Source organism: Rutilus rutilus (assembly GCF_951802725.1).
Source record: "Rutilus rutilus genome assembly, chromosome: 4".
In the NCBI taxonomy this organism is placed as follows: Eukaryota; Metazoa; Chordata; class Actinopteri; order Cypriniformes; family Leuciscidae; genus Rutilus; species Rutilus rutilus.
This window is the reverse complement of record NC_140212.1, coordinates 40929273-40941888: the sequence shown is the minus strand read 5'-3', so window position 1 is coordinate 40941888 and position 12616 is coordinate 40929273.

Sequence of the window (12616 nt, the reverse complement as noted above, 5' to 3'; positions counted from 1 at the left end):
ACTCCTTACATTCCCCCTAAAACTATCAATTCTTGAGGAAGTAGATGGCATTTTTAGGGTCCTTTTATGTAAATCACATTTGTCAGACATGGATACATTAATAAGGGTAACACAAAATAATTGTATTGTACCAATTAAAAAAGGTGACTTGTGTCTGATGTGTTAATCATGTTAAATCAATTATTAAAGGGAGAATTATACGTTATTCAGAAGTTAAACTGGTATATGCATGACACTGAACAACGTACATTGGCATGATCATCCTCCACTTTTGTGGAAATGGAAGGCACTTCTGAATTAGACAGCGAGTAATCTCTAGGCTCCTGTAACAAATGAAATGTTCCTATGAGTGAAATGAAAACATTATTTAAAAAATTTAAATTGACTTTACTGATTCACAATCACTGATGTCAATACACATGTCTGTCTCGCACTTCTGGACGTACACAGCCAGCAGCTGAACAGGCATATCTGTGAGACATTTAGCGCATCGTGCTTTCGGCATTTCTCAAACTCTTTTGCAGAGTACGGTAAAGGAGAGATGTCTAGAGTATTCTGTAGAGGCATGATATTCAGACAGCCCTTTCCTCCTGCAATTTTGATGAGATAGGACCCTGTGTATCCTTCAGCTTCCAGCACAACAATGTTCAGCTTTTGCTGACCTGATCCACCTGAGTGAGAAAGATCAGAAGCAATTATCAGCTATTTATATCAAATAAATGTTTCAGAAATTAATGAATAGTCTATTTCACTCTAACATTGATAGCCAATGTAAACAAACTAAGACAATCTGTCTTACCTACGATGCCACTACAAACCAGTCCATGTGTAAAGTTGAAGTCACAATAAATCTTAATCAAATATCAACCAAGTTATCTTACCAACAGCTTTATAGAGCGTCCAGGCTCCCTCCAATGAGTCCATTTTTGTATTCATCTCCAAATAGTTTAGATATTTGGAGGAATTAAACACTTCAAGCTTTATTAAAACAAGACTAGCTAAATGAACAGTAATTTCAAAAAGGGTCCCTTTATATGTAAAACTTGAAGTTCCAGACCTCAGAGTGGTCAGCATTCTCTGGGATGGCAATAGTCCTCCGTTCTAATCCAGCCTGTAGAAGTAACAACTCATCTGAGGCTTTTGGGGTCCTTTCAACGCTTTTATTCAGCAGGAAAAACTGGATTGGCGTTGACCTGGGAGGCCTTTTTTTATGAGTAGGGATAAAGCCTTTTTGTCCCTTTCGTCCCAGGGAGGAAATGTCAATGATGTAATATTCAATCAGTCTTGAAGCCTAATATAAGGGCTCATTTAAACTGCCCATTACAGGACAGTTATAACTTATAAATGTTTAGGAAGTAATGCTTGAGACTTATGCCTAAGGTTTGCTTTATGCTACCTGAGGATTGCTACTGTAGGTATTTAAACATAATGTCATACGTCTTAATGTTACATCTTTAAATTACGTATGTTATTATTATTATTTGTCTACCAGTACTTTGTTAGCACATATCTAAAATGTCAGACAGAACGAGAATTTTAAGAGTTTAAATTCTTATAATGTGAACTATAAAATTGGATTATTTGATAGATCCAAACCTGGCCATACTCTGGTCCACTGAATTTCCTGACGCAACAACACTAAGGGTCCGCTGTGGTCTCAATGCAGACTGCAACCTGTTGCCAGGGTTTGCCTGACCCTGTATTATCCTGCCTGCTGTGACCTGCTCTCTCTGAACCTGCCCTTCATCTGTTGAAACCATTCAAAACTGTATACAAAACTGAAGCCTTTGTGCCTATACTACTCAAAGCAATATTATTATGGCCAATGGTAATCATTACATTCCAGTAAGATACATTACATTACATGTAAGATAGGTGTGCAATGTTTAATTCAATGAAATGACACACAACACAATTAACTTACCCATCTGTGATGGTGAGCTTGACACTGTAGAATTGAAAATAATCCAAGATATTTTAAATGAACAGATATTTGCTTGACTGTTTTTCTACCCCCTCTTTCTACCACAAAGACCATTTGGAGTTCCTAACCAAAAGGCTCTGAACCTAAAGGCTCAGAGGGGCTGATGGTGATCTAGGCATGCAGGCCAAATGTTTGTACTTTGGGGGGTCGATGAATTGTCACACCTTTAGTACAGTGGTGAAAGTGTAATTATCTGATTGGTCGGTTTGAATGTCTCACAGTTGGGTTTTAGTCACATGGTCAAGGAAAGGATAAAAGAAGATTGTAACTGTTGCTCTGTCTCTTTGATGCTCTGTCTCTCTTCTTCTCTGGGTCCCTTTCTTGGGGGCTCTCTTCTTATTCTTGGGGCTCTCTCCTTTTGCCTCCTCTTCTCTCTCTCTCTCTCTCTCAGGTAACATTTTTCATATATGCTGGGTACAATTAATGATATAAGTTATCATCATCTCATACATATATTTTGTAACTATTTTAAGTGTAACCATAACCATATTTTGTCATTAAACCTTTTCAATTGCAACTAATGTGCTAACTAGTTTTGATTTGATATTGACTTTGAAGTGCTACATATTGCAATACAATATCGTCACTATCTATAGCAACGCTCTCCCACAAATATTAAGCTATTGTAACTGCACTTATTTCCGTCGTTGCAGACTGATCTCATGAAATGGCGTATGTATGACACGCCAATTCGTATGGCATTTTGGCGTGCTATCAAGACGCATAATCGCTTTTTAGCGTGTTTATCAACGCCGTTTGGCCTCCATTGACTTACATTACCATGCGACTGCGTGTTACTATACGCCAAATTCTTCTGAAAAAAGAACTTCTGTTCGGTTTTTTTCCGACCCTCTGCGGAAACCTACGAAGTGCTTTCAAAGCGCAGTCACGTGACTATGACAGAGACTGGAGACGAGGGCAAAGCATGTGAGTTAAGTTTTCATATTTTACAACCCACAAGTGTTAAGATTACCTCCCGAAAAGAGAAAAAAACAAAGATATACATATTCAAACTGCAAGTCTTAGGCACATTTGACCCATATACAGCACCCACTGCGTTGTTTTAGCTAATCGTTAAGCGCTACGCTGCTCATCCGATCATAGACTATAATAATTTTCATCACTGCTCATTTCATAAAGGCCGCCGCAAGAAAACGTGTCTTTTTTTACATTGTATAATGTGCTAATGGATTGCTTATTTTGCAATTCTGTCTGCCATCGGACTTACAAATCACATTGACAAATTTGACATTTTATTTTACATTAGTTATTTCATACGAATCAACTCTTGATACGCATAAGGTATGATGGGAATTAAGTTGATCTAAACAGTTTATTTGCATACATTCACATTTGTTGTATTGTGACACCTCATGTTTTAATGGCACAGCTGGGTAAATGTCTTTAAGAAAATGTAATTCTTAATGCACATAACACATGGATGGAAAAGCAAGCAGATGCACGTGTTCGTAAGCCATATTTTCATGAATGCGCATACAATATGCAAATGAGTTAGATGCTAACGCAACTATAGGTGATGAAAGCAGATGATTAAAGGGCCTTTTCAAGGGCATGTTCAGGGTAACAAGAACAACATAATTTTCCATCTTAGGCAAAGGTAAAGGAAGCCTGGAGAAACAGCAGAGCAAAATCGAGGGACTGTTTCTCAGTTTGCAGCAGAGGAGGAAAAATCTACATTCTCGTAACGGTCTGTATAATGTTAGCTCCAAAATGACCTACACCATTTGAGGATTCCACTGTCTCCTCCACATCATGTCAGTGAAGAAGATTTTCATATCAATAAGGTTGACGTGATTGTTATGGACATGTTTTCTTGCACACTCATGTTGCAGGCAATAGTACCCAAAACCTTAGGGAAAGACGGCGGATATCCACACTTAAAGACAACCTGACAGAAGCCATCTCGCTGTACAACAGTTCATCAGACCAGAAAATTGACTCTGAGGAGGCAACCAGTGGAAGAGGAGGCTACATCTGGCCCTGGGAGGAAGAACCAAATGGTCAGACCTGACAATTTTTTTCCCCTTAAACACAGTTGAACTCTTAAAGATTACTGTTACATTGACAGCTGTTTGAAGTTGCATTATAATTACAAGAGAAGGGATCAGTTTGTAATGCGTAACAGTAAACAGTTTGCGTAAACTGTTACTTGTTTCCATTTTTATGTTTTGTCTTCAGCTGGGATTGGATTAGATGTCAAAAGAAGGATGTTTGACCAGGTGATGCTTGTGAGTAGACTGGAGGAAGAAAAAGACATCCTCCTTTGTGAGATGACGCAGCATTGTCGTAACTTGCAGAGAAAATTTGAGGAGTTGCAAACTGTCATTGACACCGGAAGCCATTTAAGCAAGTAGTCAAATAACATTTCCCCCTCACACTGAATTCATGAATGTTGGTAAACTGCATACCAGTGCTTTGTCATGTCATTTTTATTTTTCAAATAAAATATATTCTGCAATCTCTTGTAAGGCTGTTCACGGATGCTGTCCAAGGAGGGAAGCAGAGGCCTAAGATGTGCCCTGCGTGGCAGACTACATCACATTATACATCACCTGCAAGAAGTCAAGAGACAGTACACCTTCATCTTCAGGGATCAACTTGACAATGACTATTTCCATTACACAGAAGATGACCATACAAACGAAGACAGCAGTGAGGAGGAAGACGAGGAGGATGAATTTACAGAAGAAGAGGAAGACACAGCAGAAGACTGACTTGCAATATATAGATCGGTAGATACTTTCTATTGAGCTCTTAGTAGAGCTAGCATTCTTTGTCTCCCAGTTGTGCCTGCAGGCCTGTTAACACCTTGCACTGAGCTCCAATCACTGGTTCAACACCACTCACTCACTCACTCACTCACTCACTCACTCACTCACACACACACACACACACACACACACACACACACACACACATACACCATACTCACTCACTCACTCACTCTCACCACGCTCACTCATTCTCACACACTCACACACACACAGGGGTTTACAGTGTGCCTCTGTGGTATATAATGGCAATCGCCAATGATTTTTAGCTGTGCATGTATGCTCTACATGTAAGGACTCTTTAAGGATGATCTTTTATATACGTTATCTGTGTATGACAAGTCTGGTTTCATTAAAAGTGTTATCATCTCACTGTTACATTTCATTGTGTGTCACTTTGGACAAAGTATGATGTATAATAGTTGAGAAAGTTGAAGTAGTTAGTATTAGTACTAGCAGCAGCGGAATTAGTAGTAGTAGTAGAAGTAGTAGTAGTTGTTGCTAGTTTTAATTATAGTTTTAAACTTCAACAGAGTATACACCATCCAGGAAGTTCACATTTGGCAATGGAGAGTGGCCAGACTCTTTTTGTAAATGAAATGAAGTACGAGAGTCTGTTAGGACCAGTCTAACCTGTCTTGGCCACTGCCTGATATCATCCTAAGGGTCTGCTCCAAAACCACCTCAGTTTGGAAAACTAAAATGACAGTGGAGTGGAATAATACATTTTGAGTACTTAAAAACATCTGACTGTTAAATTCACTTTACAAGTTTTGTTTTATTTTTATTAGAGATCTCAATCCAAAACTATGTCCACACTTTCATTGATATTATGCTTGGTTGAGATGACCAAAATCTGCGCAGAATCGATCAAATGTGTCCGAGTGCGGTCCGCCTTGCTCTGATGTCATGCTGACATATGCCAAACCACCGACTGCGCTGATCAAAAGCACGATGAGAAACGACTTGCTGACGACACAGCTTTATGCTCATTGGCTTGAACAACTGTGTGATGTAGCCTATTGTTCTCTTTTAAAAATTTTGATTTTTTAACTCTGATATCATGTTTTATGTGTAGGCCTATACGTTATGTGTGAATATTCCCATATTGCACGAGCGTGAATCCCATCTTTGATCTCGCAGGTGTCTAATCCACTGTGAGTAGAGAGACCTGCCCGGCTTGCCTGCAGTTTTTTCACTCCTCCTCTCAATTCAGCCGCCTACACTCGCATACATTTCAGGCGGGGCAAGGCGTATCTCAAACAAGCCTATTGATACAGTGGTGTGTACACAGAACATAGGCCCATTTTCAGACAATAGGCCTATTTAATCAATGTTTTCTTCATCTGGCAAAGTTTTCACATTCCACAACTTTCAAGGAGCAGACATCTTTCGGAATCACATCTTGGGGTCAGCATGAGGGGAGAAATATTTTGAGACCAGTCCTTAACTTACAAAATATTTGTACTTCTCAGATTACAGATGCATGTTTTAGTTGAATATAGTTTTATTCAGTTGACATGTTTTGGAAAGTCTGACACATCCATCCAGGAAATCAGACTCACTTCAGCCAGACAGGTGTCTGTGTGTGCCACACCAGTTATTTCATAATACCATGTCTTCGATTCTGGTCTGTCCTCTTAGTAGTTACTCTGCCTGATGCAATATTTAATATACTACCATAACAATAACCCTCCTATGGCAACAAAAGAGTAGGAGTCTACCTGTCCTGAACTAGCTGACTGTACATCAGGGTCTCATTTGACACAATCCATCTGCAAACAATCCACTCCACATACACTAAGCCCCACTATCCAGGTTTTTATGATAAATACTCAGTCTCCCAGTGCCATATTCCATGCGTGAGCTCTCCCAGCAAACACAGAACGTTGGCACAACGTAGCCAACCTTCTAAGAACGTTTTAACAACATGGCCAAAAGGTTGCTATAACTACGTTGTGTGGTGAAGTTGTTACAGCGTTGTCACAATGTTGACATTAAACCATTGTTCAGGGCCATTGCTTAAGGTTGTGCCAAGGGTGTCTGGACGACCACTGGACTACATAATGTACTCGTCACTGCCCTGAAGCGGGAAAATCAGCCTTTTAAATTCCAACCACCTGTTCATTGTGTTCTCATTCATCATCGAGCAAGGATACGTGAGTATTGCGTTTAGCCTACCTCAGCTATCAAACACAACCTACAGCTTTAATTTCTAATTTGATTAATGAAGCATTGACTGTTTAGTTTTTCGTTTGATTTTTCCGCTATTTAGTCTCATTCGTTTCTTTGCTCCTCTGGATTTGTGGATATGTTTCCCCGGTGACACCTGCTCGGCTACTGTCTGCCATACAGACCCGGTTTTGTTCATTAAATGTTCTGATCTGCCTTTGCTTTTCATGTTTTATTTATTATACTTAAAATAAATGTGTATTCGTTTATTTTTTTTATTTTTTTTCCCCACAAATGTATGACTTTTGGAAGTGCAATTTGATTATATGCAATTTTAATAAAGTTGAATTAACGAAACCTTCTGTCATTTTTACTCCTTAAAGTGTAGGCTACACTTGCAGGTGTTGATAGCCCCATTAAATAATATAGATAAACAATAAACGATAAAAAGTATATAATTATCTAACAAAATACATCATATAAAAATATTGTCAGAACGTCGTCTCTCAGTTGCTGAATGTCGCGCAACAACGTAGCTACAGCCCTGTTACGTCTTACAATTCTACGTTGTTACAATGTTGCGAGCACGTATACAGCGACGTTGCCATAGCAGAAATGCAACGTGCCAGAGACATTGCCACAACGTAAATGTGTTTGCTGGGCTTCCACCTCATACAACATCACATCTTATATAGCTCTGGACTGCCCTGGGAATGGGGTCCGGTACTGTTTATGTTTATTTAGTTACAGGGGACAATGACCAACCATTTCTCAAATCTGAGTTCTCTGGCTTCTACTGGTTTGTCAAAGGGCAAAACAAAGGTCAGGGAGAGAGAGTTGTTTGGGGTAGGCTCACATATTTTGTGTTACACATAGATATCACGTGCCAAAATTCATCAGGCCATGCTACCTATATTTAACTGTGCAAAATGTACACCTTGCTAGTATGTGTTTATCCAGGGCTGCTTAATTGTTAGTTGTACTGATTATACAATGTGTTGGACATATTCCTTATCAATGTTGACCCATAAACTTCAACAGCAGCTGCCGATTTCCCCACTGCATCTACCACTCCACCACAGCTGAAAGATGGTCTACAAGGCAGTTGTAGTAAATTTGGGGCCAGAATAGGACAGTCGAGTAATTGTCATGTTCAATAAACTGATTTGAAATTATTCAAGTCTTAGTATACTATCCTGCTGGAGAAGCCATCAGAGGATGGCTGTAGTGTGGTCATAAATGGATTACAGATCCATCTGTAACAATACTGACAGCTGTGTCACTGAAACAAAGCTGACTTATACATCCAAGTATGATAAGAAAATCCCCCCTAACACCATGACACCACCTCCAGCAGCTTGACCCACTGAGACTACACATGATAGAACATGTAATTCAAGACATTGCCTGGTTTGATGAGTCTTTATTTCGGACAATAGGATCAACAGTGTATTATCGGCTGACTGATTTTGATCTGCCAGTGAGAGTTTCACTTGTTTACAGTTTCCTGTTCGTATCTATCAGAAATGACCCCTGGTGAACAGTTAATAGGCCTATAAGCCACCTGCCTTGAGGTTGAATGTTTGGTGCACATATCATTTCTGTCAGTTTTCTATCAGTCTATCATACCAGTCTTTTCAGACAAATCTGACCTCTCACAAAAAGCTCACTGGATAGTTTTGTTTTTCATAAAAGTGGTCTCTCTGAGCCCTAGAGTTGGCAGGGCATAACATTTGCCATGTATGAACTACAAATTGTCAGACTACCCTGCATGGCACAAACAACTATGTCCTAGTCAAAACTTAAATCATCTTTCTTTCCTATCCTCCTATTCCTGAGGCTTAGTTTGAACTTGATTATCCTCACCATGCCTAATTGACTCAAAGTTGCTAGCATGTGATATGCTAACTGGATATTTCAGTTATTTAGCTGTTCAACAGCTGTCCATATGTAGTCTATGTTGCTATATTGCTGACTGTGTATATTGAAGGGGATAACACCAAATTTCACATCACTAGCTACTTCTGTTTGTTTTTCCCAGGAGGAGTTCAAATATTGATGTTGCAAAACTTGAAAGGTGCACTGAAAGATCTGAGACTCTAATGTATGGTTGCTTACTACACTCCTGCTTAATATACTCCTTGTGTTAAAATGTTGTCCATACCTTTATGTGACACAGATGTAGAGCACAGGCCTACATAACTACAAAGCACACATAGCTAGCGTAATGATATTTATCAGTGTGGCAAATCTATCATTTTGGTACAAATTAATCTTTCAATGTGATTAAAAACATGAGCATCAGGGTGCCTCAAACTAAAATTTTGGTAAATTTAGGTAGGGTGTTGAGTGGCAGAGACAGTCACAAGGACATGATATTCAGGCACAATACCGGCAGGTTTATTGAGACATTTGAAACATTTGAAAACAAAAAAAGAAAAGCTAAACATGTAGGCCTTTAGTCAGTAATGCATACATGAACAGTAACAGAAATACAGGCTCACATGTAGAAAGCAACATGCCATCCCATTTATTTACCTAGTATTGAAAAGTGCATTAAACATCATCTCTTTGCTTCCGCAAACACAATAAACAGTCCCAACAGCAGTTAGTTTTTAATTGATTGAACAGACAGTAATCAACCAAAGGCTCTGTCCTAAAATATGAATGTGAACGTAAACAGAAAAGGTGTAACTTTCTAAAGAAGTGGACTGAGTGAAAGAGGACCTTGTTGCTGACACTGATATGCACCACCAAAGAGAAACAGGATTTGGTTGCCCGTTTACAGTGGAAAATATGTTGTGTAGATCTTTTGAAAGTTTCATATTCCAGGGATTATGGGAAATTTGAAACAAAAAGGTAAACTGGGGAAGTCAGATGTTGAGGAAAATTACTTATCCGTAGATATCAGAAATAGGGCAGTATACAACAGTTTCTCTAGTCATACATACACCATGGTATTACATAAGGTAAGATAAACATGTATTATCAAATAACAATATTGGCAGGATAGGATAGAAGAGTATAGGTTCTTTATTGTTTCACAAGGAATCATCTTTTCGACACATTTAGTCTTGTGTACACAGGAGTCGATCATAAAAGACTTCACACAACACTGTAAACATACTATAGACATAAACATGAAGATTCATTCAACATGGAGACAGCTTACAAAAACAAAATACAAATCCTGTACAATACAATCCTGTAGCAACGCAAGGTTGTGGGTTCGATCCCAGGGGATTGCACATACCTATGTATAAATGTATAGAATAATCCAATGTAAGTCACTTTGGATAAAAGCGTCTGCCAAATGCATAAATGTAAATGTTTGCGTGGATCCAAAGTGGAGGCTGGGTAGGAGTCATCCCAATAGAACTAGGCTAAGAGGCGAGGACAAGTGTAGGGTTCCAGGTGTTGTCTTTGGCAGGTGTACTGACAAAAGAGCTGAGTTGGACGCAAAAGTTGTCTGCTCAAAAGTATTTGTAATCCATAACTAGCAAAACTAGAGCAAAACACTGGAAAGGTCCCTCCACCGAGCTGGACAGTGTTGTCCCAGGCATTCATAGACACTTGAAGAGTCGCCGCCAACACCGCCACTGCTCCTCCACATCTCTCCATCACCTTCACTAGCGCTGGATTGTTTGATAACTCCGCAGGAGCCTGTAAAACATAAGAAGGGTACAATGGGACTGCAAAAACAGTACAACATAAAATCATAAAAAATATAACTACAACCAGCACAGTCATGAATGTGTGTGTGTGTAGGTAGGTGTGTGTGTGTGTATATAGGTGTGTGTGTGCGTGTAGGTAGGTGTGTGTGCGTGTGTGTAGGTAGGTAGGTGTGTGTGTGTGTGTGTGTGTGTGTGTGTGTGTGTAGGTAGGTAGGTGTGTGTGTAGTTAGGTAGGTGTGCGTGTGTAGGTAGGTGTGCGTAGGTGTGTGTGTGTGTAGGTGTGTGTGTGTGTAGGTAGGTGTAGGTAGGTATGTGTTCATGTAGGTAGGTATGTGTTCGTGTAGGTGTGTAGGTAGGTGTGTGTGTAGGTAGGTAGGTGTGCGTGTGTAGGTAGGTGTGCGTAGGTGTGTGTGTGTAGGTGTGTGTGTGTGTGTAGGTAGGTGTAGGTAGGTATGTGTTCATGTAGGTAGGTATGTGTGTGTGTAGGTGTGTGTGTAGGTAGGTGTGTGTGTGTGCGTGTGTGTAGGTTGGTGTGTGTGCGTGTAGTAGGGGTGTGCATTGGCACTGCCCTCACGATTCGATTCGATTACGATTCACCAGGTAACGATTCGATTCAATTCGATTCTACGATGCATTGCGATGCATCAAAATTCTACTGCACACAACAAGGCAACATTTTCATCAGTCATGAGGCAATACAAGCAGTCAGATATTGAACAACAGATTTTATTGGCTGCTATGTGTGTATTATCACTCTCCTGTATCTTTGACATAAATGTCATTAAATAAAATAAAATAGAATGGTACAGGGTATTGGATATGACATTTTCAAACCTGAAAAAGAAAGCATAAATCACTGCTTTCAGTGCTTTGAATGATAAATGTTTCTCTTCTCTCTGCTTGAGAACCATTTGAAATTAAATTTCAACTTTATTGTCCAACTCAAGGCCAGAAAATAAACAGTGTAGGGTGTAACGGTTCACAAAATTCATGGTTCGGTTCAATACGATACACTTGTGTCACGGTTCGGTACGTTTTCGATACAGAAAAAAGAAAGAAATGCCAGAGAAATTTCCTTGATTTTCTTTTTATTCTTTTTTTATTAGAACTAACATCATAAAGTATGACATTTTTTTTTCTTTGAGCAATGATGGAGCTATAATTGACTCTTCTTAGGAGCATATAAAACAAAACAGCTCCTTGGAAAAAATGTAATGTAATATTTTGTGCTTATAAACAAATGTTTATTTTAGTTCAGATTAACATTTGAGGGCAGCAATGTTATTCATAATGTCGAAATAAATCCGACATAACGTTACTTGAAAGCATTATAGCCTACTATTCCTGCCAAACTTCCAAAGTTGCAGTTAGTGTTGCTACAGTAAATCCATGGTGAATATTGCAGATCTGTGGACACTGGATAGTTCATTCATGTCACAATGTTTCTTCCTGGTTTCCACGTCAGCGCTGTTTGATCCGTTAATAACGGAGAAATGTGAATGTTTCTCACTAGATCTCGCAGCGATGTTATTACTTTAGTGGCGAGTTCAAATGCTTTCTTTACTGGATCTCTTAGCGTTGTGTAGTAGCCTATAAGATCGGCTCGCGCTGCGTTGGTCCAAACTGATTAACAGTCCGTCACGAGTAGCTCAGTTTCGTTCCGCTTACATTGCGTTTGCCATTTGATGTTGTGGTCGCGCCAGCGTCTACATTATGAGCGCGCTCGCGACGCGCTTACATTTGAAATAACCGTTCGGTTTGAAAATGCGTGCCTTGTACCGAACGGTTTAGTACGAATACGCGTACCGTTACACCCCTAAAACAGTGACATAATCGATTATGGCACTTTGCCGCATCGATGCTGAATCGTGCATGCCCCGCATTGCGATGCATCGCCGAATCGATTATTGTTGACACCACTAGCGTGTAGGTAGGTAGGTGTGTGTGTATGTAGGTGTGTGTGTGTGTTTGTGTAGGTAGGTGTGTGTGCGTGT